We start from the raw sequence: 23,306 nt of genomic DNA, 5'->3' as shown, positions 1-23,306 counted from the left end.
GTGAGATGAGTGCAATTGTGCGGTAGTTTGAGCATTCTTTGGCATTGCCTTTCTTTGGGATTGGAATGAAAACTGACCTTTTCCAGTCCTGTGGCCACTGCTGAGTTTTCCAAATTTGCTGGCATATCGAGTGCAGCACTTTCACAGCATCATCTTTCAGGATTTGAAATAGCTCAACTGGAATTCCATCACCTCCACTAGCTTTGTTCGTAGTGATGCTTTCTAAGGCCCACTTGACTTCACATTCCAGGATGTTTGGCTCTAGGTGAGTGATCACACCATCGTGATTATCTGGGTCATGAAGATCTTTTTTGTACAGTTCTTCTGTGTATTCTTGCCACCTCTTCTTAATATCTTCTGCTCCTGTTAGGTGCATACCATTTCTGTCCTTTATTGAGCCTATCTTTGCATGAAATGTTCCTTTGGTATCTCTAATTTTCTTGAAGAGATCTCTAGTCTTTCCCAGTCTGTTGTTTTCCTCTATTTCTTTGCACTGATAGTATAGTGTAAATATAACCTTTATATGCACTGGGAAACAAACAAACAAAAAAACTTGTGTGAATTGATTTATTGAGATATTAGCTTTATTGCAGTGGTCTGAAACCGAACCAGAAATACTGCTGAAGTCTGCCATTAATAGGCAGTTGTTACACTGAACGGGGTGATGGATGGAGGAGCTTCAAGGAAACTGTTAATACTCCATATGTTGATCTGAGTTCTGGTTACACATGTATGTTCATTCCGTGGAAATTCACTGAACTGTACACTATGACTTATGCACTTTTCTGTATGGATATTTTATCCCAGGGTGGAAAAAAATCTAAATAAATAAAGAAAAAGAACTTGCCACCCGTGCCTTTCATTTCATTTTCTTTCAAGAAAAAGGAGAAGTTACTGGCTCACTGCACATAAAAATTTCGGAGAAGTCTGCTTCAGGCATGACTTGATCCAGAGGCTCAGCAGACATCTTGGGACTGAGTACCTGCCACCTCAGCTCTGCTAACCTCTGTACCCATCTCCTTCATTGAGGCTTTTCCCCCCTAGTAGCAGCAGCCCCCAGCTTAGAGCTTGCCCTCCCAGCCCCACCCTCTGCAGAAATAGAGCTCCTCATTCCTATGGTTCCAACAAAAGTACAGTCCTCATTACTGATGAATGTGGGGCAATTAACTGACAACACGGCGTCAGTCAGGCTCTCCTGCCCAACTCTCTCACAGCCTCATACCATATGTGCTGTAAACAACAGTGTCGCTGACCTTGGGAGCACTGGGCCTGCGCGCCTACTTGGCCGTGGGCCACGTTTGTCTGTTTTAATATATCAGTAGTTTTTGAAGACTCCCTGTGGTGCTGCCTGGAGAGAATAAACATCTCTGTCTGCAGTCCCCACAGCTCCTCGAGTCTTCTTCCAGCTTTCCTGGTTGCGCCTTATCTACTCTGGGTCCAGTGAGCCGTGTGAGTAGCAAGTCAGTGAATCATAGACTCGTGAATTCACCTAGCTGCTAAAATTTATGTGTAACCCCAAAATCAATACTGGGCACTTTCACCATGGTTTCAGGGTTGTTCGTGGACAAGCGCAGAGTGGTGAAAACTTTGAGTCGCCCAGTTTGTTCCCAGCTGAGGTCAAACAACATAATGCTTTGATTTTTTGTTTCAGCTCATACAGTAAACAAGCGTCCCTTTTACAATCTAGTTAGTGCCATGTTTGGGGCATTTTTGTGCTTTTTTCTTGCTGACTTCACTGTTTTAAATGGCCCCCAAGTGTAGTACTGGAGTGCTGTCTAGTGTTCCTAACTGCAAGCAGGCTGCCAATGTGCCTTAAGGAGAAAATAAGTATGTTAGATAAGCCTTCTCAGGCATGAGTGATAGTGCTGTGGGCTATGAGTTCAATTTCCATGAGTCAATAATATATTAAATAAGATGTGTAAACAGAAATACATATAAATACATATAAACAAGGTTATGTATTGATTGGTTGATGAGATTGTGGCCAACGGCTTACAGGAACCTAATCTTTTATCTCCCCTACAATATTCACTATTGGCTAATTCAGCATTCCTGGCAAGTTTACAGAATATTACGACTGTAAAAATAAGAATTGATTGTACTAGAATGAAGTCTCATTAGACTGGCTGTGAACAAATCACCTGGCCGGGAGGTGAATACTGTGATTGGCCAGGGCTATCATTGGCTTACTCCACCTCCACTGAATAGACTGAATTCAGGAAGAGAGTTTCCTCAAAAGAAGTCAAAAGGAGAGGAGTGGAAGCCTGGCAGGCAAAAATATAATTGCCCAATACTCCCAGTCTTTGAAATCTATCTTACTTTACAGATTATTACATAATATTTTTATTACACATTATAGGAACCTAGAATGTTAGGTCCATGAATCAAAGCAAATTGGAAGTGGCCAAACAGGGGATGGCAAGAGTGAACGTCAACATTCTAGGAATCAGTGAACTAAGATGGACTGGAATGGGTGAATTTAACTCAGATGACCATTATATCTACTACTGTGGGCAGGAATCCCTTAGAAGAAATGGAGTAGCCATCATGGTCAACAAAAGAGTCCAAAATCCATTACTTGGATGCAATCTCAAAAACGACAGAATGATCTCTGTTCGTTTCCAAGGCAAACCATTCAATGTCACGGTAATCCAAGCCTATGCCCCAACCAGTAATGCTGAAGAAGCTGAAGTTGAACGGTTCTATGAAGACCTACAAGAAATTTTAGAACATCCAAAAACGATGTCCTTTTCATTATAAGGGACTGGAATGCAAAAGTGGGAAGTCAAGAAACACCTGGAGTAACAGGCAAATTTGGCCTTGGAGTACAGAATGAAGCAGGGCAAAGGCTAATAGAGTTTTGCCAAGAGAACGCACTGGTTATAGCAAACACTCTCTTCCAACAACACAAGAGAAGCCTCTACACATGGACATCACCAGATGGTCAACACCGAAATCAGATTGATTATATTCTTTGCAGCCAAAGATGGAGAAGCTCTATATAGTCAGCAAAAACAAGACCGGGAGCTGACTGTGGCTCAGATCATAAACTCCTTATTGCCAAATTCAGACTTAAATTGAAGAAAGTAGGGAAAACCACTAGACCATTCAGGTATGACCTAAATCAAATCCCTTATGATTATACAGTGGAAGTGACAAACAGATTTAAGGGACTAGATCTGATAGAGTGCCTGATGAACTATGGACGGAGGTTTGTGACATTGTACAGGAGACAGGGATCAAGACCATCCCCATGGAAAAGAAATGCAAAAAAGCAAAATGGCTGTCTGAGGAGGCCTTACAAATAGCTGTGAAAAGAAGAGAAGTGAAAAACAAAGGAGAAAAGGAAAGATATACCCATTTGAATGCAGAGTTCCAAAGAATAGCAAGGAGAGATAAGTAAGCCTTCCTCAGTGATCAATGCACAGAAATAGAGGAAAACAACAGGATGGGAAAGACTAGAGACCTCTTCAAGAAAATTAGAGGTACCAAGGGAACATTTCATGCAAAGATGGGCTTGATAAAGGACAGAAATGGTATGGACCTAACAGAAGCAGAAGATATTAAGAAGAGGTGGCAAGAATACACAGAAGAACTGTACAAAAAAGATCTTCACGATCCAGATAATCACAATGGTGTGATCACTCACCTAGAGCCAAACATCCTGGAATGTGAAGTCAAGTGGGCCTTAGAAAGCATCACTACGAACAAAGCTAGTGGAGGTGATGGAATTCCAGTTGAGCTATTTCAAATCCTGAAAGATGATGCTGTGAAAGTGCTGCACTCGATATGCCAGCAAATTTGGAAAACTCAGCAGTGGCCACAGGACTGGAAAAGGTCAGTTTTCATTCCAATCCCAAAGAAAGGCAATGCCAAAGAATGCTCAAACTACCGCACAATTGCACTCATCTCACACGCTAGCAAAGTAATGCTCAAAATTCTCCAAGCCAGGCTTCAGCAATACGTGAACTGTGAGCTTCCAGATGTTCAAGCTAGTTTTAGAAAAGGCAGAGGAACCAGAGATCAAATTGCCAAGATCCACTGGATCATCGAAAAAGCAAGCGAGTTCCAGAAACACATCTATTTCTGCTTTATTGACTATGCCAAAGCCTTTGACTGTGTGGATCACAATAAACTGTGGAAAATTCTGAAAGAGATGGGAATACCAGACCACCAGACCTGCCTCTTGAGAAACCTGTATGCAGGTCAGGAAGCAACAGTTAGAACTGGACATGGAACAACAGACTGGTTCCAAATCAGAAAAGGAGTACGTCAAGGCTGTATATTGTCACCCTGCTTATTTAACTTAGATGCAGTGTACATCATGAGAAATGCTGGGCTGGAAGAAACACAAGCTGGAATCAAGATTGCCGGGAGAAATATCAATAACTTCAGATATGCAGGTGACACCACCCTTATGGCAGAAAGTGAAGAGGAACTAAAAAGCCTCTTGATGAAAGTGAAAGAGGAGAGTGAAAAAGTTGGCTTAAAGCTCAACGTTCAGAAAACTAAGATCATGGCATCTGGTCCCATCACTGCATGGGAAATAGATGGGGAAACAGTGGAAACAGTGTCAGACTTTATTTTTTGGGGTTCCAAAATCACTGCTGGTGGTCATTGCAGCCGTGAAATTAAAAGTTGCTTACTCCTCGGAAGGAAAGTTATGACCAACCTAGTTAGCGTATTAAAAAGCAGAGACATTACTTTGCCAACAAAGGTCCGTCTTGTCAAGGTTATGGTTTTTCCAGTAATCATGTATGCGTGTGAGAGTTGGACTGTGAAGAAAGCTGAGCGCCGCAGAATTGATGCTTTTGAACTGTGGTGTTGGAGAAGACTCTTGAGAGTCCCTTCGACTGCAAGGAGATCCAATCAATCCATCCTAAAAGAGATCAATCCTGGGTGTTCATTGGAAGGACTGATGTTGAAGCTGAAACTCCAGTACTTTGGCCATCTCATGCGAAGAGTTGACTCATTGGAAAAGACCTTGATGCCGGGAAGGATTGGGGGCAGGAGGAGAAGGGGACGACAGAGGATGAGATGGTTGGATGGCATCACCGACTCGATGGACATGAGTTTGGGTAAACTCTGGGAGTTGGTGATGGACAGGGAGGCCTGGCGTGCTGGAATTCATGAGGTCGCAAAGAGTCGGACACGACTGAGCAACTAAACTGACTGACTCACTGATTATTACCTCACTTTATAGATTATTACTTTACAGTAGTTTAGATTAAGTGATTGGCTAAAAAGCAAGATTGCGGTGGGTGTGAGTCAGAGTTCTGTTGGCAACAGTAGACACTGATGTTAGCTAACCTAAATAGAGATTCTCTAAAATGTTGTCAAGGGACTTCCCTGGTAGTCCTGTAGTTAAGACTTCACCTTCTAACACAGTGGGTGCAGGTTTGATCCCTGGTCGGGGAGCTAAGATCCAATATGGCTTGTGGCTAAAAAAAAAAACAAAACAGAAAACAGAAAAAAATATTGTAACAAATTCAACAAAGACTTTAAAATGGACCACCAGAAAAAATCTAAAAAGATAATAATAAAAGGTCATCAAGGAATGCACTGGATTGAATGGGAGACTGAGAAAACAGGCTTGGAAAATACTTAGGAACCACAACCAAGTCTTGCCCAAGAAACTGTCTTGTCAGGACACAGCTTGTCATCACTGTAACCAGAACACTGTTGGACATGGACCCTGCTGGCCTTACGGCCACTGGACCTTGACCCCCAAATGAAAACATACTCTGCTTCTCTTATCACCGGACTAAAACTACGTGTATGGCAGATGATGTAGACCAGCTCGCTTAGCACCATTCCAACCCATTTTGAGTTTGCCCTCCTGTATTTTAGAGACCGAGAGGGTCTACGTTTTCTAGATTCCCATGTGGCTGCAACGACCTAGCCCGCCTCAAGTGCAGGCACCCACAAGAGAGCAATGAAAGCTACAGACCACAGGCCAGGAGTCTGGAAAATCTTTAAAGCACAATAGTACAGCTCTCCCATTCCTTTGGGTGTTAGATAAGAATGAGGTTTCAGGGTCCAAACTGCAGGATTATAGGGACTGGACAATGAACTGTGGCATTAATGGTGTTTCTCCTGGAAGATTCTGTGGCCTGATTAGGTATTTTTCCTCCTCATGTTATTCTTGACTGCTTGGCCTGATAGTTTAACTTCCATGCTCAGTTCTCTGGTCCTCCCAGAGATTCTTTGGCCACCTGATATCCATTAATAAACTTTTCACAGTTAAATCAGCTAGAGTGAATGCTGGAGATTGCAGTTAAGAACCTTGATTAACAACAGATGATCCAATAGATGCTAATGGTCCACGCATACTCCACAAGGGAGAATGAAAAACGTCTGAACTCTCTCCCTCCCTCCCTCCCTCTTTCTTTCTTACTTTCTTGTTTCTTTCTTTCTCCTGGATACTTCCTCTTAGCATGTTAAGTAGATACCATCTTTTAAAAAATTCTTTTAGCCATATATTTTACCCTCTCTACCACCTCTGGGCTTCTCCAGTGGCTCAGCAGTAAAGAATCCACCTGACAATGCAGGAGACACATGAGACCCAGGTTCAGTCCCTGGGTTGGGAAGATCCCCTAGGGAAGAAAATGGCAACCCACTCCAGTATTCTTGCCTGGGGAATCCCATGGACGGAGGAGTCTGGTGGTCTACAGCCCATAGGATCGCAAAGATTCGGACACGATTGAAGTGACTTAGCATGGACATATGTAACACCTCTACCCTCTTAAGTATTGCACATACACATATTTTGTTTTGATTTTTTCAGTAAAAGTAAACCAAATCCAGAGCACTGACTAAGCATATATCTGTGTTTATTAGATTCAGATGAAGACAGTATTTTTGAAGACAAAACTAAAGAAACACTCAGAACTCAGCCCAGAGGCAAATACAATGTGAAAAATAATGTCGAGTTAAGAAACTGGAAGAATAAAATGTGAAATCTAACATAGGTCTAATTTGGATTCTGGGAGTAGAATCTAAAGAGAATGGGAAGAGACAATTTTTGAAAGAGATCTTAGTTGAGGAATAGCCAGAATTCAGAAGGACACACAAAAGATAAGATTCATGATAAGTCCAATTTAGGATCAGTGATATCAAAAATCAGGTTTGGGATAAAAAAAACGAGTTGTGTGCCAATAAATTGGTAGGCAAGTGAGTAAATCAAAGCAAACATTAACTACACAAAGCAACATTATAATGACTTTGGAAAAGTGAAGTCAGTCAGTTGTGTCCGACTCTTTGTGACCCCATGGACTGTAGTCTACCAGGCTCCTCCACCCATGAGATTTTCCAGGCAAGAATACTGGAGTTGGTTGCCATTTCCTTCTCCAGGAGATCTTCTCAACCCAGGAATTGAACCCGGGTCTCCCACATTGTAGGCAGGCGCTTTACCGTCTGAGCCACCAGGGTAGTCCTTTAATTTGGAAGAGAGGCTGTAAAACATAAGCAGAAATAAAATAATGAGTAACTTCAGAGGCGGTCGGATGGTTAGGACTCCACACTTCCAATTGGGGGAAGGGGGTGGTGGTGGCCCAGGTTGATCCCTGGTCAGAAACTAAGAAAAGAAATAAAACCAGGGACCACAATGACATGTAAGATGGGATGGGGTGATTGGTCTTGGTGTTAAGGAGAATGACAGAGGCACTGAATAGTTTTAAATTTTGTACAAAGCAAGCATGCGAATACATTAACATTCAAAAAGAAGAGAAACTGGCTTTATAACTTCCAAATTAAACTATGGAGGAGGAGTTAAATTTGAAAAAATAGTTACTTCCAGGTTAAAATGCAGATTCAACATATGAAACTAATGTCACCGCCTTCAAACTCCACTAAAAGAACAGTAAACAGATTTTAAAAGACATTTACTTTTGTGTGTGTGTGTGTGGTCATGTACTGGGTGGTATGTAAGATCTTAGTTCCCTGACCAGGGATCAAACCCATACTCGCTGCATTCAGAGCTCAGAGTCTTAATCCATGGACAGCCAGGGAAGTCCCAAAAGACATTCACTTTTTTAAAGTAAGGAAGGGAGATGACTTGGAGAGGGAGAGTTAGCAGCAGCATTTTGGAAGATGTTGATCATATGGCTCAAGTGATTTAACAGAATAGAGAAGCAGAATTCTGAGACAGCAGTGGGGAACCAACTACATTTTCACCAGAGAATCCTCAAAATACTCAGCAATTGGAAATTACAAGTACGTATATCCGGAATCAGAGATAGGATGGAGTAAAATTTAAAATAAAGAGGATGGGGTGAAAGCTGAGAAGTAGTTAGAAGCCAAATCTCCTTTGCCACTCTGCACTGAGGGATCACTGTCCCTTGTCCACTGCAGCAGGTGAGTGGGGTTTATTCTTTTTTTTTTTTGTCTTTTTTGAATTTTTTACTGTACTGTTTCTGTGTTACGTTTTGGGTTTTTTAGCAGAGAGGCATGTGATATCTTAGCTCCCTGACCAGGGACTGAACACTCACCCCCTGCGTTGGAAGGTGGAAACTTAACCACTGGACCACCAGGGAAGTCCTGCGGTTTATTCTTACAACAAGGAACAATAGTGGATCTTCGCCTGGGGGAGGTGGACCAGCACAGTCAAGGACTACACTGAAAGGTGAAATTATATATTATATGTACTAATTATTTATACATGTTGAAAATTCAGACCTCCATCCTTTTCCTCCTAGTGGGCTCCCAGAAGGCTAAAAGTAAAATCTATACCCTCTAGTTGCAAGACTTGACGAGCCTTTTCCAAGTAATCTGAACAGCTAAAGAGGAAAGACCTAAAGATAGAGACACATTTCCAAACAAATAACCAATCCAGGTCATCACAGTGAAACTCACAGTTGGCTCAGAGCATTTAATTTACTTTTGTTTCCCCACTAGTAATCATAACCAAATGGAAGGATTACTGGCTTCTGAAGAAAGCCTCTAGCACTGATGATAGAAACGAAACCAAACAGGAAAAACAAAACTCAGAAGAAATAGAAGTTAGGCGGGAAAAAGAAAACTTAAAACCCTGGTCCAGAAAGATCCTTCAGGCCTCAGAGTGACTAAGCCCGTGTGCCACGACTACTGAGCCTGTGTGCCTCGAGCGCATCCTCTGGAACAAGAGAAGCCAGTGCAATGTGAATCCCCAGCATTGCAACTAGACAGTAGCCCCGGGTAGCCACAACTAGAGAAAAGCCCGAGCAGCAATGAGACCCAGAACAGCCAAAAATAAATAAATTAATTAAATTATTTTTAAAAAAAAAATCCCTGTCATCAATATTATCAAAGAGTTAAGGGAAGATATTGTTTCCATGAAACAAGAACAGGGTGCTATCAGGAGAAGACCATTAAGAAAACAAAAAACATGATAATAGAAGCAAAAAGCTCAAGAGAAAGTTGAGGAAATCAACATACTAAACAAAAAGAAACAGAAAATGTGGAAGAAAGATAGTAAATTTAGAGAGACTGCCCAGTGACCTGAAAAACCAAATAATCCAAAAAGAAAGGGAAAAAAAAATAGAGGAAAAGAAAACATCATTGAAATCGATCAAGAAAACATCTCAGAGTTGGAGGATATGTGCTTACAGGTTGACAGAGTCCGCTGAATGTCCAGCGGAATTGTTAAAAAAAATACCCAGGCCCACTCCAAGGTACATTACTGTCACATTTTAAAGTCTTATTGACAAAGAGATGACTTACTAGTTTCCAAACAGAAAAAAAACAGTTTTTATAAGAACAGGAATCAAAAGGACTTTAGATTTCACTTGGAGGAAGAAAACAATGGAGCAGTGACTTCAAAGTTCTGAAGGAAAATTATTTCCCACCTAGTTCTATTACCAACGAAATTGTCATTCTAGTATGAAGATAGAATCAGGTATTTTCAGATACTCAAGTTCTCAAAAAGTTTACTTAGGAAGTAAGTAAGTAAGTATCCTTCCACATCAAGCCACTAGAAATTATGTTCCAAAATGAGGATGCAAAATAAGAGACAAGAAATGGACACAAAAAGGATTTCCTTGGTGGTCCAGTGGTTAAGGGTCTGCCTTCCAACCCAGGGACCCTGCCTTGAAACTGCAGGTTCAATCCCTGGTCAAGGAACTAAGATCCCACATGCCATGGGCAACTAAGCCTGCGCACTGTAACTACAGAGCCCATGAGCTGCAAGGAAGATCTCACATACAGCAGCTACATAATAAAATAAAAAAGAAACAGACACAAAAAATAGGAGATCCAGCCTAGAAGAGAAGGGAAGGGAATCTTCAGAATGACAATGAAGGTAGGTATCAAGATGCCAATTGTGCTCCAGAAATAAAGGAGAACTGCTACACATTGGAGCAGGATGATTCATGAGGCAATCATATTAAGGGTTGTCATAACCAACCTTCTGCTGGTAAATAGGCTCCACCAGAAAAGAGGTAGTAATTACAGAGAAAGGAAAAGGGAACACCAGGGAAGTTCTAGTATGACAGCTATGCAGCACGCAAGGAGAGCAACTCACTTAGATTGCAGGAGATGGGAGGTCACCAAGACAGAGGAAAATGAAGGCCTCCAAGAAATGATGTGGAAATGACAGAGCACCTGATGTAAATAAACTCTGGGGAAACTGTACTATAGGTCTTTAGATGGGATGAGAAGGGTTAGTAATGTATACGAAGAAAACTGGGTTAACAAAACAGATACCAACTTAAAAATGAAAGTAAAGGAATCGTAATCATCATATACCACAATGCCCAACTGTAAGTATAGGCATAAACATTCTAATGCAAACACTGAATATTGGTTATAATCATATTTGATTTGAAAAACCTAAAATTTCCCTGTATACATTATAGCTAAATCATATTCTAATAGGAAGCTGATAATGTCTGAGATTGATGAACAAAATATGAATGTATGATTTTTTATTTTTTGCTGTACCTAGCAGTTTTCAGGATCTTAGTTCCCTGACTAGGGATTGACACCAGACCCACAGCAGTAAAAGCACTAAATCCTAGCCACTGGACCACCTGGGGATTACCAAAATATGAGTATATGTATTCCATTTGGAAACAGAGAGTGTACAAATACCAATAAGAAATGGCTAAAAACAAAAGTAACAAATATTTGAAACTCACTGCTTCTTATTAATGTATAATATTTTACTATAATCCATGTACTTGAGATTATTTACATCTATTGTATCTGTGTGATGGGAATACTATATAATCGAGCACTATTTTTTAAAAAAGTTTTATTGAGGTATAGTTGATGTACAATATGACATCACTTTCAGGTGTACAATATAGTGATTCAAAAGCTTTAATTGAATTATTTTCTGTTAAAACCAGCTAAAGTAAACTATTATATTTGCAATTAAGAATCCTAGCTGAAGGAAATGCCCTGGTGGTCCAGTTGTTAAGAACCTGCCTTGCAATGAGGGGATGTGAGTTCAATCTCTGATTGGGGAACTAAGATCCCATACGCCTTGGAGCAGCTAAGCCTGTGCCACAACTACTGAGCCCACCCATAATGACTCGGTGAAGGTCCCACGTGCCACAGCTAAGACGCAGTGCAGCCAAAATAAATATATTTTTAAAAAATGATACATTCTTCATGGAGTTCTTGTCAAATCTTCCCCTTTGTCATAAATGAAATATATAAATACATGTAGAAATGTACATTCTAACATAAACATGTATGTGTCTACCACACACATGAACATTTATAAATGCATTTACTTGAACACACATTACAAATACATGTGCACTATACTCACTATACATACATATGTATATATCACAAATCCTATATACATATAAATAAATGTACCTAAGCACCCATAATCTTACCTACACTCTCAAACACAAGCATATACATTTAGGCCAGTGGAGAGATGGGGAAAACAGAACCACTGAGTGGGCCTGTGAGGGTGAAGCTGGGATTGGAAAGGGACGTTGAGACAGGTTATGGAGGAAGGACTTTGCAGAGTAAGTAACAAGGGTGCTGTGATATCATGGAAAGAGCCCTAAATTTGGAATTGGATGATCCTGAGATTAAGTCACAGCTCTGCCATTCACCAGCTGTGTGACAGCGAGCAACTGACTTGACTTCTTTGTGCTTCAGTTTTCCTATTTGTAAAATGGGACTTTGTATAGACAGAACTAAGTTCCAGAATATTGTAGGTGCTTAATAACAAGTCATAACTGCTGTTATTATGAGGTGTATATAGGGACTAAAGGTATTTGCATGGAGCCTTGACCTCCATGAAGAGGTATTTCAGGAAAAAACCTTCACTTAGACAATTACAATTACCCTCCCATCTGAGGCCAGGAAGTGAGGCCCAAAGGAGGTGAAAGTACTAACCCTAGGGCTGAGTGTGCCTGATGCCTGCGTCGTAGGAGGCCTCCAGCAGGATACATGAGCAGGCCTGGGCTCTGAGTGTGGGACTTTGCCCACACTCAGCTCTCCAGAGTAGGAGCGGTCCTGCGGCATTCCTGAGGACTGTGCGGCCTGGTTTGCCTGTTACGTGAAGTAGGACTATATTCTCTGGAAGGCCACAGTTCTGGCTTCTTGCCATTCTCCGTGCCACCCAGCGTCTCCAATGGGCCTTAACCCTTACCCTTTCCTCTCAGCTGGGCATGGTGCCAGCTCCCCATCAGCCTTTCGGTCTTGCCAAGCAGGGACGGCAGGCTTGGTGGGAAGGTTCCCAGAAGGCATTTAAGAATCTGGATTCAAGTCCCGACTTGGCCACTTCCTAGCTGCAAGGTCTTGGGCCAGTCATTTCCCTCTTCTGAGGCCTGAGTTTGCCCCTCTGTTCAATGATGATCGTAAGAGCGATCCCAAATGGTATGGTGAGAATTAAGAGAATGAATGTGAAAATGCCTAATCAGGGCTGGGTCCACAGTGGAGATTCATTCATGTTGCCTGAATACTTAGAGTAAAATTACTAGAGGAAGACAGCTGCGCTTTTGGCCAGGATGTGCCAAATGTGTGTGAGCTTTAGAAAGTCTCTTACCTTCTCTGGGTCTTAGTTTCCTCAGCATGAAATGAGAAAACGGGCCTGGATAACCTTCAGCCTCCTTTCCAGCACTAGGATTCCAGAACTTGGTGCTCTGAACTGATAGAGAATTCCCTGGTGATCCAGTGGTTAGGACTCTGTGCTTTAACAGCCCAGGACCTGGGTTCAATCCCTGGTCGGGAAGCTAAGATTCTACAAACCAAGTGGCATGGCCAAAAAAAAAAAAATTGAACCATCAGGGTATCTTCCTCTGATCCTTTAAGGCACACATCTAGAGTATGACGAGTGTCAAGGTTGGGGACAGACAGACAGCAAAGAACCCTAGAGACCTGTATGCTTTGTAAATTAAATGGTAAGGGGCTCTGTCTTGTGGAGGGAGGGAGGTCAATGTGTGTATGTGTGTGAGTCAATATAAGTAAAAGTCTCTCAGTCGTGTCCAACTCTTTGCAACCCCAAGGACTGAACAGTCCATGGACTTCTCCAGGCCAGAATATTGGAGAGGGTAGCCTATCCCTTCTCCAGGGGATCTTCCCGACCCAGGAATCGAACTGGGGTCCCAGGTTCTCCTGCATTGCAGGTGAATTTTTTACCAACTGAGCTATCAGGGAAGCCATAAGTCATTATGAGGGGGATAAGTCTGGGTACTTGATAGAGGAATCCAGTGGATCCAGCTGTCAGCCATGTATTGTCTGTCTGCCAACCATCACCATCTTTGAGGCCTCTGTTCCCAGAAGAATCCTGGGTGACCACACATTGAACTAACAACCAAAGGTGTGAGAATCAGATTCCCACTCTGCTTTCACGGTCTACTGAGGACACGGCCGGGATGACCACTGAAAGCACAGTTTGTGCTGAGAAACCAGAGCACCTGGTTTGAGTTCTGGGGACAGTGTGGTCAAGATGGGCCACAGCATCAGGCAAGGGTGACAGGTGTGATCTGCTCTTGAGAGATGGAGAGAGCTTTCTGGGAATGGAAGCAGAGATGAGAAGTGCATTCCAGAGGTCAGCTGGGGTAGAGGCATGTGGTGCCCTGAAGGTGTCAAGCCAGGAGGATTTGACAGGCGAGTGAGGCTTAAAATAGAAAAGGGAAAAGGAAGAAGCCAGCCTTTGCCCCTGGACCTCCTGAGTGCCATATGCCCGCTCACAGACACCTCACACCACACCTCCCACGTAGGTTTTCCTCACACAACTTTTATAGAGAAGCCCAAGCACGGGTCACACAGTTGAGGCCAGAGCTCTGACTGGGAGCTATGTCCCAGTCCCTCCTCTCTCCTCATCCTCTTTAAAGAGTGGAGGACTCTTTAGCAGAAGAACAACCAGTTTCCCCCTAAAAGCCTGGAGAAGACCTCCTCTTCCGAGAGGCCTTCCAGTGCCCTCCCAGGGAGAGTTTAATGACTTGAACATGCTCTGTGGCTTGTTTATTAGCCTTATCGCCACTACTCCACCCAGGACAATCTGATTAAATCCTGCTGTCCTCAGTGAAAGGCCTTCTATAAAGGGCTCCGCTTTCCACAAATGAGGGCCTCCTTGCTTCCTTGCCAGAAAGGGCCTTCAAGGTCTAGGACAGACGACAGGAGGGAAACTTTGTCACTGTCACAGTGGGGAGAGGTGTAGTCAGACAGAGCCTTGCTTAGATTTCTTTTTTTTTTTTACTTCATTGCGCAGGATCTTAGGTCCCTGACCAGGGATTGAACCCGTGCCCCCTGCAGTAGAAGAATGGAGCCCTAAACACTGGACCACCAGGGAATTCCCAGCTGTGATTTCTTGATCCTGAGACTCCAGGGCTGCAACTGCCTGATGCTGGACACCAAGAAATTAAAATAGGGAGGGATAACAAAAGAACAAAAGAGAGTATTATTCAAGCCAAACTGAGGACTACAGCCCAGGAGACAGACTCTCAAACAGTTCTGAGGAATTGTTCCAAAGAAGCATGGTTTTCATAACAGTTTTCTATCTGGTCAGAACTATGACAGTGGTGCATTCCTTCAAGGTTTTGAAAAAGACAAGTAGCATGTCACAGTGCATCAGTGTGACCCTGATGCCTCGGGAGGGAGCCTTATCATCAAAGAAGTTACCAGCATTGGTGTCCCAGGAAGGAAGGACCTTCCCTTTTTGCTTGCTGGCCTCATTATGGACAATCTTTACTTCTGGACAATGTATCTTTATTTAAATGGTTAAAGGAGATGTCCAATGTATGTTTAATAGGCCACAAAACAGGCATAAAGTTTAAGCTAAATCACGTATAAGCCAGAATGAATTCTCCATATCTCAACATATGGAAATTTCTTCTATCAGGTGTATATCCAAAAGAATTGAAATCAGGGCCTTGGAGAGATATTAGCACAACTGTGTTCACAGCAGCATTATTCACAATAGGCAAAAGGTAGAATAATCTAAGTGTCCATCTGCGGAGGAATGAATAAACAAAATGTGGCATATGTACACAAAATGGAATGTTGTTGTTGTTTAGTCACTAAGTCATGTTTGACTCTTTGCAACTGTATGGACTGTAGCCCACCAGGATCCTCTGTCCATGTAGTTTCCCAGGCAAGAATACTCGAGTGGATTGCCATTTCCTTTTCCAGGGGATCTTCCCCACCCAGGGACTGAACCCACATCTCATGCACTGGCAGGCGAATTCTTTACCATTGAGCCACCAGAGAAACCCATATGTATAAAAAATGGAATGTTATATATAAAATGGAATGTCATTCAGCATTAAAAAGGAAAGAAATTCTGACACAAGCTATAACATGGATGAGCCTTGAGGACATTATGCTAAGTGAAATGAGACATGCACAGAAAGACAAATACTGTATGATTCTCCTTTTATGCGATATCTAGAGGAGTCAGTCATAGAAACAGAAGGTAGAACAGTGGCTGTCAGGGCCTGGGGAAGGGAGAATAGGGAGTTATTGCTTAATGGATATAGAGTTTCAGCTTTGCAACATGACAAGGATTCCAGAGACTGGTTGTAAAATAATATGGTCAGACTTGATACTGAACTGATAACTTACATGCAGAGTACATCATGCAAAATGCCAGGCTGGATGAAGCGCAAGCTGGAATCAAGATTTCTGGGAGAAATATCAATAACCTCAGATTTGTAGAGGACACCACCCTTATGGCAGAAAGTGGAGAAGAACTAAAGAGCCTCTTGATGAAAGTGAAAGAGGAGAGTGAGAAAGCTGGCTTAAAACTCAACATTCAAAAAACTAAGATCATGGCATCTGGTCCCAAAACTTCATGGCAAATACATGGGGAAACAATGGAAACAGTGAGAGATTATTTTCTTGGGCTCCAAAATCACTGTAGATGGTGACTGCAGCCATGAAATTAAAAGATGGTTACTCCCTGGAAGGAAAGTTATGACCAACCTAGACAGCATATTAAAAAGCAGAGACACTACTTTGCTGACAAAGGTCCATCTAGTCAAGGCTATGGTTTTTCCAGTAATCATGTACGGATGTGAGAGTTGGACTATAAAGAAAGCTGAAGGCCGAAGAATTGATGCTTTTGAACTGTGGTGTTGGAGAAGACTCTTGTGAGTCCCTTGGACTGCGAGGAGATCAAACCAGTCAATCCTAAAGGAAATCAGTCCTGAATATTCATTGGAAGGACTGATGCTGAAGCTGAATCTCCAGTACTTTGGTCACCTGATGTGAAGAGTTGACTCACTGGAAAAGACTCTGATGCTGGGAAAGATTGAAGGCAGGAGGAGATGGGGATGAGAGGATAAGATTGTTGGATGGCATCACCATCTCAATGGACATGAGTCTGAGCAAGCTCTGGGAGCTGGTGATGGACAGGGAAGCCTGGCCTGCTGCGGTCTATGGGGTCGCAAAGACTCGGACACAACTGAGCGACTGAACTGAACAGAACTGATACTGAACTGAACAGTCAAAATGGTTAAGAGGGTACATTTTAAGTTATATATATTTTTTATCACAGTTTTTAAAAAGAGCTGAGCACAGAGATTTGGAAGAAGAGGGACAGGCTTGATGCTTGGTAACATAGAGAGGAGGTTCTTGCTGACCATATCTAAAATGTGCTCAGGTCCCTTTTAGCATCAGAGCACTCCCTGGATCCCAGCTAAGCCACCAGCAGCCAGAGCACATGGGCAGTGCTAGTTCTGAAAGGCTGACTCCTTATCTCCTCTTGATAGTCTTCTTTTTTTTTATTGAGGTATAGTTGACTTACAATATTACATTAGTTTCAGGTGTACAACATAGAGATTCTATATTTTTATAAACAATGTTATTATAAAGTTATTTATAATAAAGTTATTATAATTATTGAGGTTATTACATTCCCTGTGTATTCCCTTCCTTGTATCTTTTTTATTTTATACCTAGTAGTCTTTACCTCTTAATCACCTTCCCTGAACTTGCCCCTTCCTTCTCCCCTCTCCCCACTGGTAACCACTAGTTTGTTCTCTATATCTGTGAATCTCTTTCTTGCTATATCCATTCATTTATTTTTTTTAAGATTCCACATATAAGTGAAAAATACAGTATTCATCTTTCTCTAAATTATTTCACTAAGCATGATATCCTTCAGGCCCATTCAGACTGTCACAGATGGCAAGTTTTCATTCTTTTTTACGGCTGAGTAATATTCCTGTGTGTGTGTATGTGTGTGTGTACTGCATATTCTTTGTAAATAACACTTGTTATTTGCTGTCTTTTTGATGATAACCATTCTGACAGGTGTGAGGTGGTATCTTGTGTGTTTTTTTAAATATTTATTTATTTTGCTGTGTCAGGTCTTTATTGTGAAATGTGGGATCTTCGAACTTCGTTGCGGCATGCAGGTTCTTTACTTGTGGCATGCAGAATGGTAATTACAGCATGTGGGATCTAGTTCCCTGACCAGAGATCGAACTTGAGTCCCCTGTACTGGGAGCATGGAGTCTTAGCCACTGGACCACGAGGGAAGTCCTGACGTCTTTACAATCTTGATCATGATGAAAACCCATTCACTTCTTTGCCTTGTTGCCTGCCCAGTCCTATCTAAAAATCAAGGGATCGGCTTCAGAACATGCTGGAAGGGGTGTCTGGCTCTCTGGCATGAACCTTGTAAATTATCCTATGGGCATCCCTTCCACCCATCCATTCATCATTCTAGCCATCCATCTATCTACCTGTCTATTGTTTCATAACGTTATTTGATGAGTATCAGCTCAAGAGACTGCAGAGGTGTGTATACACACTTTGCCTTCATGGAACCTACTGTGGTGGGGGATGTAGACAGGTTATCAGGAGAATGAAACGCAATGTGATATGTGCTGTGACAGGGTCTTCTAGCATGTAGGAGAAGTTTCAGTCTGTGATGAGAGTTCACAAAGGAGGTTTAGCTTTAGGCTGAGACTTGAAAGATTAACGGGATTTAACCAGTAAAGTTGGAGAAGGAAATGGCAACCCACTCCAGTATTTTTGCCTGGAAAATCCCATGGACAGAGGAGCCTAGAGGGCTCCAGTTCATGGGGTCACAAAGAGTTGGACACGACTGAGCATTAGCACACAACCAGTAAAGTATGGAGAGAGATGCAGGGAGAATACACCCGAGAGAAGCAAGGGCATGGACAATTCTCTGGAAATCTTAGAAAATGCAGCCAAGAATCTGAAAACAGTTGAGTTGAGACAGGAGTGGTGAGAGCTGAGGCAAAGGAGAAAAACAAGGATTTGGATCTTGTAGGATTGTTTAAGCACCTGGCAAGGTTGCCAAGGTGGGTGATGGGAACACATACAAGACAAAATGAGTGGACCCAGTTTGAGAAGCAGTGGAAGACAGGGGGATATCAGGGCCCCTGGAGTCAGATTCTGGGTGAACAAGATGCTTGGCCCCTTGCACAGTATGGGATCCCGCCCATATAACCTGAGTGTCTCAGGACAAGCCAACCACCAAGGAGGAGCACCTCCGGTCCTGGGGAATGCATCACCTTCCACCCAGCTCTGTTCTTTCTCTTGGGAAGGGGGATTCCTTGAAAACAGCACCAGTGAGGCTCCCTACCCCTGCTGCCTATCTTCTCTTTGTCTTTGAGAACATCTCCTTCCTCTTCTTCAATTAAGGATGTGATATCTTTGCTCCTCCAGGCTGGGCAGTCTCACATCTTACAAATCATTCCCGGGGCTCCCTGCTGTGTCCAGCCATCCCTGTCTTTCCAAGACCACTTAGGTAGTGCCCCTGTGGGCCCCAGGCCCAACCTGCTCAACTCAGTTGCCTCAGGGGCCTCTGTCTGAATGTCTGGCCCCCGTGTCCAGATGTGAACTTCCTAAAACTTACCTTTGGGCTGCAGCCTCAGTCCTGGATCTATCTCCGGCTTATCTGCCACCCACTCCTAAGGATAAACTGATTCTGTGAGCCAAAGACCATCTCCTGTCACCCTTGGGCTTCCTCAGCTGTTCTCAGATGACTTTCTCAACAAGAGTCAAAGGTCACAGGACACTCCTCTCTGAGACAGTCCTGACACCTGTCACCTAGAGAGTGACAGGAACTGATAGTCCCAGTACCTGCCATGAGTTGTTCAGAGTCCATTAGGAGCCACAAAGACAAGAATAATTATTTACAGTGTTGATGGAAGGAAAAGGAGGTGGGGCAAATGGAAACTGAATTAAACCTGGCAGAGGAGGGCCATGCCTGTAATTCTCGGGCAAAGGGAAAGTTCTTGTAACACGCGTGATGGCTGGAGACTTCCCACCTTTGAGAGGAATTAGTCACTGGTGGGGCCCAGCTGCTGGCAGTGCGATAGCTCCCTTACAACAATCCTCAAAAGAGTCAGCAATTGTCCCAAGAGCCTATGGCTTAAACATACTCTATTTTCTTGGGCTCCAAAATCACTGTAGATGGTGACTGCAGCCATGAAATTAAAAGACACTTGCTCCTTGGAAGAAAAACTATGACCATCCTAGACAGCATATTAAAAAGCAGAGACATTACTTTGCCAACAAAGGTCTGTCTAGTCAAAGCTATGGTTTTTCCAGTAGTCATGTATAGATGTGAGAGTTGGACTATCAGAAAAGCTGAGGGCCAAAGAACTGATGCTTATGAACTGTGGTGTTGGAGAAGACTCTTGAGAGTCCCTTGGACTGCAAGAAGATCAAACCAGTCAATCCTAAAGGAAATAAGCCTTGAATATTTATTGGAAGGACTGATGCTGAAGCTGAAGCTCCAATACTTTGGCCACCTGATGTGAAGAGCTGACTCATTGGAAAAGATCCTGGTGCTGGGAAAGACTGAAGGCAGGAGGAGAAGGGGACAACAGAGGATGCGATGGTTGGATGGCATCGCCGACTCGGTGGTCATGAGTTTGGGCAACCTGCGGGAGTTGGTGATGGACAAGGAAGCCCGGTGTGCTGCAGTCCATGGGGCTGCAAAGAGTCGGACATGACTGAGGGACTGAACTGAACTGAACTGATGCATATAAAGCCAGGGGACCTCAGTGAAAGAGCAGCCATTTAATTTGTAGTCAAATGCTCTGTCGCTGAGCTGTACCCCTACAGCAGCAACCTAACTTGGAAATATGGAGAAATTTTTTAATGTATTCCTTTTTTTTTTAATTTTTATTTTTATTACTATTTATGTATTTATTTTTGGCTGTTCTGGGTCTTTGTTGCTGCTCGTGGGCTTTCCCCAGTAACGCCGAGTGGGAGCTACTCTCTAGTTGCAGCGCGCGGGCTTCTCAACGGCGGTGGCTTCTCTTGTTGTGGAGTGTGGGCTCTAGAGCCTCAGTTTCAGTGGTTGTGGCGCACGGGCTTAGTTACTCTGCGGCTTGTGGGATCTTCCTGGACCAGGGATTGAACCCGTGTGCCCTTGCATTGGCAGGCTGATTCTTAACATCTGGACCACCAGGGAGGTCCCGGAAACACTGACTTTTGTTCCAGCCCCATCACAGAGGCCCACTGGAGGGTGGGCAAAAAGCATAGACAATCTTGAATTGGGTTCTCTGTCAGCTCACACAGACTGTGTGACCCTGGGCAAGTGCCTTCACTGCTCTGAACCTGTATCACAGGCTTGGTGTGGAGTGTTGGGCATACCCGGATGCAGATTACACACTTAATGGACGTTGTTCCCCTTCGGGAGGCTCTGCCCAGCTCCCCTTGTGGCTCCTCCAGAGCCTCAGGCCAAAGAAGAGCCCTCCTCCAAGGGCGAGACAAAACCAGGGATTGTCTTCAGCCTCTGAAATCCTTTGTTTAGCCCCATGCTTCCTGACTCCTCCTCATCTTGCCCCAAGCAGGTGGCAAGGTTGGCTGGTGGGAGTGGCTTGTGCGTGCTAAGTCGCTTCAGTCGTGTCCAGCTCTTTGTGACCCCATGGACTGTAGCCCTGCAGGCTCCTCTGTCCTTACCTGGGATTCTCCAGGTAAGAATACTGGAGTGGGTTGCCATGCCTTCCTCCAGGGGATCTTCCTGACCCAGGAATCAAATGGGAGCAGAGAGGCCATAAATAGCCTGACTAGGGGCTGGGGGTGGGGATGGGCAGTCTGTTTCGTCTCACTGAAGCTTCCCACCCAGCCTGGCCCCTGGAGTCCTTTGAACTGGACCCACACATAACTTTCTGCCCACCTTGCAGAGGGCACTAGGGGCAGAGTTGGGGGAGGGGGCGTCTCTCACATGGACCTCAGTGGCTCTGGGAGTATCTCATTGGCATCGCTGCCCAGGCCATGCTGCTGTGCACCCCGGAAATGGGGTCACCAGCTCTCAGCATGCACCCTGGAAGTGGGGTCACCAGCTCTCAGTCCTTCCCACACACACCCACCTTCTAACCACTCAGAACCTTCTTTTCTTTTTCTACTTCTTTTTTTTTAACTTTTTATTTTGTATTGGAATATACCTGATTAATAATGTTGTGATAGTTTCAGGTGCACGACAAAGGCACTCAGCCATACATATACAGGTATCCATTCTCCCCCAGACAGAACCTGCTTTCTTTCACTTCTCTGCCCAGGCTGTGTTTACTTCCTGAAACCATATCCCTGAGACACCCTGCCTTCCTGTCCTGGCACACAGATCATCACACTGAAATAATCAAAATCAGCAGGAATATGGAGTGAGCATCTACTCTGAGCTGTTTGGTGTGGAGAGGTGGGAGGGTAGCCAGAGATGGAGGCTCTGGGTAAATGTATCCACACACTCTGTTCTCCAGGTCTGGGCTCACTCTTGACACTGAGTATGGTCATTCCTCTGTCACCTCAGAGACTCCACCTTCAAGTCTGTCACTGAGGCATCACCTTCTCCAGAGCCTTGGCTCAGTACTCCTACTGTTTCCTTTTACCTGGAACTGCCTTACTGGTTGGGATCTCCCCAGGGCACTCCTAAAGCATGTTTGAATTCTGCCTGGCTCTGTGTCCTCAGTTGCCCCATCTGTAAAATGGAATTCATGGTGAGGTTGTACAGAGGAAACGAAACAGGAAACTAACAGCTTGTACCAAATGCTGAAGAAATGTTACTATTTACAAAAGTAAACTATTACTATTACCAGCAGCCTTTTAAAAAATATTTATTTGGCTGCGCCAGAGATCTTAGTTGTGGCATGGGGGATTTTAAATCTTCATTGTGGCACTCGGGATCTTTTGTTTTGTTTTTAAGTATTTTTTTATTTTTAAGATTTTTATTTATTTATTTAATTTTTTGACGGTGGTGGGTCTTCATTGTTGCATGTGGGCTTTCTCTAGTTGTGGCGAGCAGGGGTTAGTCTTCACTGAGGCGCACCACAGGCTTCTCATTGTGGTGGCTTCTCTTGTTGCAGAGCATGGGCTCTAGGCATGCAGCCTCAGTAGTTGTGGCTTGCAGGTTCTAGAATGCTGGCTCCATAGTTATGGCACCCGGGCTTAGTTTCTCCAAAGCATGTAGGATCTTCCTGGACCAGGGATCCCCCGCACTGCAAGGCGGATTCTTAACCACCGAACTACCAGGGAAGCCACACTCGGGATCTTTACTTGTGGCACACAAACTCTTAGTTGCAGCATGTGGGATCTAGTTCCCTGACCAGGGATTGAACCAGAGCCGCCTACAGAGCACAGAGTCTTAGCCACTGGACCACCAGGAAGGTCCCTACCAGCAGCATTTTAATCTCTCTGCATCCTTAACACTGAGTACAAGGCTGGAGATATAATCAGGGCCAAATATGTGTTTGGTGGTGGATGGATGGATAAATGGAGAGATTAAATGTGTTTCCGAAACATGAAAAAAATTTTGAGGGTGTTCCATGGGAGTTTGGGGTGGGGATGGGGGGCCAGGAAGAACCTACAAAAGTGAACTTTTGCGGTATACCTGTGCATGCGTGAGTACCTGCTAAGTTACTTCCGACGTG

Source organism: Giraffa tippelskirchi, chromosome 3, assembly GCF_054371585.1.
Source record: "Giraffa tippelskirchi isolate mGirTip1 chromosome 3, T2T-mGirTip1v1.2.pri, whole genome shotgun sequence".
NCBI classification, from domain to species: Eukaryota; Metazoa; Chordata; class Mammalia; order Artiodactyla; family Giraffidae; genus Giraffa; species Giraffa tippelskirchi.
This window is presented reverse-complemented; position numbering follows the sequence as displayed.